We start from the raw sequence: 7,184 nt of genomic DNA, 5'->3' as shown, positions 1-7,184 counted from the left end.
GGTTCCCTAATTTCTCTAGGTAGGTCCCTGCCCAGGTATGAATTGCTGAATTATTATGGTGGTGGAGAAAAAAAAAATTATGGTGGTGATGGTCTAACATGGTTGAAGCCCAAAGCAACAGCTTATCTTTGCAATGACTACCTACCTTTCTCCTACCCTCAGCAAGAGTACAACTTCCTCTTGCCCTTGCCGTGCCCACACAAAGAAGCCCCCAATCAGCTCCCGACATGTCACTAAGCCTGCCCCCTAAGCTCTGCCCCTAGCCAGAATCCTTATAAACTCCCAGCTCCCTTGTCTAGCCCCAGAGGAGTCCGGTATGGCATGCTGACCTCTCCTCTCTGTGACCAGAGTAAAGGCCTTCTTTCTTTTCTTTGTTTGGTTCTTTTTTGCGCCAGAAACTTAACACTCTTTCTGTGAGTTTGTTTGTGTACAGGAAGGCTGTTGATTTTTCAATGTTGACTTTGTATCCAGCTACACTACTGAATTTGGTTATTAAATCAAAAAGTTTTTGGTGGAGTTTTTGGGGTCTTCTATATAGAGTATCATGTCATCCAGGCAGGAAGATTTTAATAAACATCTGTGGTCAAAGTTCTCTGGAAGTCTTGCATCTCAGTGGGCAAAATCCTTGAAGTGTCTGGGTTTAAATTTTCAGGTGTCTCCAGATGTCCTGAGGTGTTCCCCAGGACCTGCAAAATTCCTTGTCCTATCTTATCTCCTTCACAACATCCTGTGCTGGCTGATGAGTTCCCTCCCGAGAGTAGCGCTTCTGCTGACAGGCAGGTTGGGGGCTGGGAAAGTCAGGTCTGATTCAAATCTTACAGGCCTTTTCACACAGCCTAGTGTGTTTCCCTAAACTTATTATTCCCTGGTTTAAGAATATATAGTTTGAGGCTGGGGATTTAGCTCAGCCGCACAGCGCCTGCCTGGCAAGCGCGAGGTTGTGAGTTCAATTCCCTGTACCGGAAAAAATCCCCCCCCAAAAAAACCATATATATATATATATATAGTTGGACCAGACATAGTTGGCAACTATCAGAATTGTCACACTTGCTTTCTGACCTGTAAAGGAAGGGCTGTTATTGTAAGGGAAAGGCTTTATCTTTACTGAAAACCAAGTGAATACCATTCTAATTGCCTCTAAAAAAATAGTAAATGAAAGCATTACTATATTACTGTAGTGATGAGTCCATCATCAAGACCTTGGATGCCAAGATAGTGGTTCCTAAACATAGGTCTATGAAGTTTGCTTATTTGACAGAAAAGAGGTGGTATTTGGAGAATGAAATTGGATTCCTATAACTTAAACAGGTGATCTCTGTAATTACAGCTTTTATTCAGATATGATTTCCTTGCTAGAGCAAATCAACACATTTGCTCTTTGATATGCAGCTGTTAGTCGGGTTGATTGCTTTTCTCTGTATACTTTTTTTCCCTGTAAGATCATCAGAAGCAATTTGCTTTCACCTGACAGGTCCTGCAGTATACTTTCACTGTCTAATGTCAGGGCTGTGTAACTTTTCCTGCCCCCTGCAGTAATCTGGCTGCAGGACAATGGTAATCTCTTCATTCCATAGGACATTACCTTAGTCTATCACATCTATCTGATTTGAATATAAAGGGGAAGTTGCAATGCATGAAGTCTTGCGGGGATCTTCTCAGTTCTCACATGTCCTGTAATTGAAAGACAATGGAAAATCACACCCTGTATAGAGAAGATAGCATGGCCTAACCCTTTAGAAATGGAAGTATGGGTCATCCCACTGGTCAAACAAGCATGAATAGCCAAAGTACTTGGGGAAGGCGAAGGGAATACAAATTACATAGTGCAAAAACATATTATAATACAGATAAGACCACATGACCAGTTGTAGAAATAGTGACTGTTATAAATATTTATTCCTTATTTTGCTGTGTGTACATTTGTGGATGCTTTAACCAATTTTTTCTGTTCCTTCCACTTTCTTATCATCTAAGATATGGTAGTTAACAGCAGTTAACTTTGCATCTCAGAATTTAAGTAACAGGGCATCTAAGTGCAATGTGAGTCAGCTCAAAAAAGAATCACCATCATCCAGAGAGAGAAGAAGGGACTTCGTATCCTCTCTGGGGAGAGTGCTCACATATTTTTGGTTGCATAAGGGATCACTGATTTTGGTATTGTTTTTATATGGAAGATAATATGATTTTATGTGATTAAAAGAGGATGCCAAGTGGACAGTGGCCGGACAGTGGTGGCTGGCTGCTGTGTCTACTGAGCTAACCTATAACTACATTTTCTGGAATTCCTTTACCTTTCTTCCCTGGTTAGTGCAAGAGAGACATTTTCCATGAGATTTAGAAAGCAGAAGTGAAGCAGTAGCCAAATTCTTTTTATGCTTGTAGGCAGCACATTTTTATTTATCCGTTCACCAGCCTAGTTGATACGAGGCAAACACTCAGGCTGTTTCTCCTTCAACTTCTCTGCCTCCTCGGCCATGGCTATGATTCGCTCCAGGGTGCAGGGCCTTAGCTTTTTCTGTATGTTACTCCGACCATTAAATTTGGAGGCTTGGATGTGGTTTAAAAATCCACAAAAGGTTTTCTCTGCCTGTGCATACCACCAAGGTCCCACCAGTAAAGTCTCCTCACTCCTGCCATATCACGGTCAGAGTCTGCCCAGGAGACTGACAGCCATGGAAGTTCTTCCTCAGACAGCTGAGCTTTAAAACAGCTGATGAGACTGAGAAGCCACTCTGAGCAATGAGAAACGCTCACGAGCTGTGTGGTAATGAGACCTTAAACACCAAGCTCCGGGGCTTTGGGTTTGTCACCTACACTGCTGTGGAGGTGGGTGCAGCCATTACCGCAAGGCCACACGGTGAAAGGAAGAACTGTTGAAACAAAGAGCGCTGTTGGAAGAGAACCGTGCTGAAAAGCATGGCCAAAGAGATTCTTTTCAGCGTTATGGCAAAATAGAAGTGATTGAGGACCATGATTCTATGGGTAAAGGTGGCATTTCCAAATACCAGCGTGGGCACAGTGCTGTATGCCTATAATCCCCTCTGTGTGTGAGGCTGAGGCAAGAGAGTTGCCAGTTTGCAGCCAGCCTGGGCTCTGTAAATGAGACCTTTCTCAAAAAATAAATAGGAGCGTTTCGCTTCTGAATGCTCCTAGTGGTTGAGTAGCTATCATCTGTCCGTCCTCCCTTTTCTCCACCTTCAAATAACCCAACTTCTCTTAGTTTAAACTCGGCTTCTTTAATTCTTTCCTGACGCTGGGTTTACCATCACCGGGAGCTGCATTTTCCCGCAGAGAAGCGGCTTACGGGACATGAACACAGATGGGAATGAGAGAAGAGTGGGCAGAGCTAAGCAAAGTGGGTTTGAGGAGAACCTAGGCTGCAAGAGATAAGGCAACAGCAGAAAACAGCCACATTACAAGTACCAAGGCCGCACCTGCTCAAGGGAGGTCAGAGTGGACTTCCAGAAGCTCATGGTGGACTCCTGCAAGAGGAAAGATTGGCCACGCACAAGCGCTCCCCTGCAGAGCGGAGGAGCAGACCGGTTGTGAGCTGCAGGGCAATACGAAGAGGCTATTTCTTGTCACAAAGAGCCACAGTACATCTCTGTGAAGCCATGAAGCTGACAGTCTGAGGTACTGTCAATTGCAGAGGGACGGCCAGTGGGACAGCTCCTCCTCACCCAGCAGCGGTGGGAGAGGGCGAGGCGTGAGGGCCCAGCAGAACGCAGACAGGGACGCCCCTGCGCATCTCCAGGCATCCCACGAGCCCCCTGCAGAGGACGCGGAGGGCCAGAACCCCCTTCTTGCTCAGAAGCACAGCCCTTCCACAGAGATACACCTCCTTGAAATGTAGGGGTTTTGACAGGGTCCAGACACACTGCTCTATTTAAAAGTGGGCCCACAGAGCCATGTATTGGGAGCAAAGCCCCAAAAGGTGACAAAACAATTATAGAGCAGCAGGCAACCAGAACTGCAGACTTGAAGAGACGTGGTTTCCTCGTGGCTGAGTATGAAACATGAAGGAAGGAAAATCAACAACCAAGGGCCAAAGAGGCCAGACTTCTTTTTTTTTTTGGTACCAGGAATCGAACTCATGACCTCAGGCTTACCAGGCAAGAACTTACGCCACTGAGCTATATTCCCAGCCCTGAAGCCAAACTAAAAGGTTCAGTAGAAAAGGAGCTGGATGTGGATGCTGCTTTTGTAGAAAAATCAAAGCTGTAGAACTGGCCACCACATTCAGAAAATGCTGCAGCCTCTTCAACCTGGCAGAAGTTTGCAGTAAATACCGGCAAAGCCAAGGACATTCCAATACCCAACCTTCCTCCCTTGGATTTTCCATCTCCAGAACTCCCATTTATGGAGCTCTCAGGACATTCTGAAAGGATTTATGCGTAATTAAAATCGAAGGTTAGGGCCACCCACTCAGAACCCCTCCTCCTCTCAGGAGCTATTCCTGTTCCCCATTCCTTTCCTCCAATGAATTTTCCTCTTAAAAAAATTAAATAAAATGGAAGGTCAATAGAGAGGTCAGAAGAAGAAATAACTCAGTAACACAGTTAATTGAGAAAAGAAAAAAAAAAGGAAAACCCCAGGCAAGGCAGTCCCAGAACTGTCATCGCCTGGCTGCTGTGGGAGAGAGGGGCAGCCGGACGTGGGGACAGTCACCGGGAAGTGTGCTCGGACCTGATTCTCCGGCACAGCTGATGATTCTGGCTTGGCAGACACAGCTCGGAGGCTGGCTTCTCATACAAACCGAATGGCTACCTGCAATAACATTTTCAAGCAATAATTATGTTTTGTATCTTCAAAACATAAATGGGGTTTAAATGCATAAAGTATGTTATGTATAATTAATCCATAATGCCATAAATGATAACCCTAACCCTAAATAATACAGTGGTCTAAGAGGTTGCCTTCTATTTGAAATATGCTCTTTATCATGCAGTGACTGTATGCATTTTGTTATGCATATTTTGTTTAAAGAAGACATGTAGGGCGTGCTGGCGCACGCCTGTAATCCCAGCACTTGGGAGGCTGAGGCAGGAGGATAATTGCGAGTTCCAGACCAGCCTGAGCTACCAAGTGAGTTCAAGGCCAGCCTGAACTGCATGGTGAGACCCTGTCTCAAAAAAACAAAAAAAAAAAGTATAAGAAGATGTGTAAAGAAGATGCAGACCTTTCTAGATGAAACTATGTGCCACACTTGCACTACTCATAACACACTGATCACCCCAAGACCATCAGGAGTATTTCCATTTCCATTTTATGAAAAAAGGAACCAGATTATTAGTTAGTTATGCTTTAAAAAAAAAAACCAGCAAGGCGTGGTGGCGCACGCCTGTAATCCCAGCACTCAGGAGGCTGAGGCAGGAGGATTGTTGTGAGTTCAAGACCAGCCTGGACTGCAAAGTGAGCTCAAGGCAGCCTGAACTGCACAGCGAGACCCGGTCTCAAAAAGACCAAAAAAAAAAGTTTAAAAAAAAAATTACATAATCAGTGTGCATTTTAAATTTAAGTTCTGTTTGTTTACGGATCATTTGAAGATAAAGGAAGTACCCTTTGTTTTTAATGATGCATGAGTGGAAGTAATGCTCGCTGGCAGTATTTGATTGTATAAATCAAAGTAATTGTGTTTTTAAAAAATAATAATAATAAATAAATAAGGCAACCCATTCCGGACCCCGCCCCCCCATCTCTCGGGAGCTGTTGCTATTCCCCATTCCTATTCCTCAATCCTTTCCCCAATAAATTTTCCTACTCTTAAAAAATAAATCGGGACCTAGGATGGAGTTCACTGGTAGAGTGCTTCCCCAGCACATGTGCAGCTCTGGGCCCAACCCCTGTAATCACAGCTGACCGCAGCTGTGATGTAAAGAAAGCCCTGCCCAAGCAGTGCATGGCTGGTGCTTCCAGTGCAGAGGTCAGAGTGGCTCTGGAAACCTTGGTGGTGGCCGTGGAGGTGTTTCCATGGCAGTGCCAGCTTTGGTCCTGCAGGAAACTTCCATGGTCATGCTGGCTTTAGTGGCAGCCATGGTGGTGGTAGATATGGTGACAGTGGGATTTGGCAATGATAAAGCAATTTTGGACATGGCAGAAGCTACAGTGATTTTATCAGTTACAACAATGAGTCTTCAGGGGCTGGGGATTTAGCTCAGCAGCACAGCGCCTGCCTGGCAAGCACAAGGTCATGAGTTCGATTCCCGGTACTGGAAAAAAAAAAAAAATACAACAAGTCTTCAGCTTTTGGATCCATGAAAGGAGGAAACTGTGGATGCAGAATGTTTTGCCCCGCTGGTTGTAGGTACCATTATTTCACCAAACCACAAAACCAGGTTGGCTGTGTTAGCTTAGAGCTCCCCTCTGAGGGCCTGACTTTTAACCTAGATTTAAAGCCATTTCTCTCAAAGAACTGAGACTTGGGCTGGGCCATAGCTCAGTAGCATAAGTGCCTGCCTGGCAAGCCCAAGGTCCTATGTTTGTTTCCTGGTACCAAAAAAAAAGACTTCCTCCTTCCATTCCCTGGCCTAACTCTACCTCAGGCTTAAAAGCTGTGCCATCCTGCCTCTCAAGGGCTGGCTGAAGTCTCCACTTCAGACCCCTGCCTGCTGCTGTACCGTTGTACTAATAAATCTGCTTTGATTAGTTGTCTCTGGGTCATAAATTCTGACCTCTGTGTCAGAAACCTAACATTGGGTGCCAAACCTTGGAGGCCTCAGTGAGGCAAACAATCCAGGCAGCCCGCCTCCAAGTCGTGAGTCTCTAGGTCTTCTATGAGGTCCTTGCCATTTTCTTCCCTTTGTCCCTCTGACAATCCTAGTCCTAGCTAGGTCTTGGTCCTTTCTGGCCTAGGAAACTGTACTTCCAGCTCCGCCCCTCAGGATGCCCTGGAACCAGTTTCCTGCTTGCCACAACCTGCATGGCCAGGGGGACCCTGGGGGCGGGGGGGCAGTGAGATTAAGAAGAAAAAAGACACATAAAGAAGAGCAGGGACTGGGTGGGACCTGATTTCTCTGGGAGAGGCAGCAACAACGTCCCCACCCCAGCGTCTTTATTTATACAAAGTAAAAGAACGAAAAAGCTCATGGCAGGATCCAGAGCGCCTGGTCTCAGTGTTTGCTGAGAACACTGAAAACAGAACATCTCAGAGCTGTCTGTCCTGTAGTTAACAACGAACAGCAAGG

At 45.5% G+C, this 7,184-nt stretch overlaps 1 pseudogene; it reads left to right on the top strand.

The window, feature by feature from the left end:
• Nucleotides 1-3,471: 3,471 nt before the first annotated feature.
• On the top strand, nucleotides 3,472-4,493 carry LOC102013971 (annotated as a pseudogene).
• Nucleotides 4,494-7,184: the final 2,691 nt, after the last annotated feature.

This window comes from Chinchilla lanigera, unplaced genomic scaffold (assembly GCF_000276665.1).
Source record: "Chinchilla lanigera isolate Chin_1 unplaced genomic scaffold, ChiLan1.0 scaffold00146, whole genome shotgun sequence".
Taxonomy (NCBI): Eukaryota; Metazoa; Chordata; class Mammalia; order Rodentia; family Chinchillidae; genus Chinchilla; species Chinchilla lanigera.
This window is presented reverse-complemented; position numbering and strand designations above follow the sequence as displayed.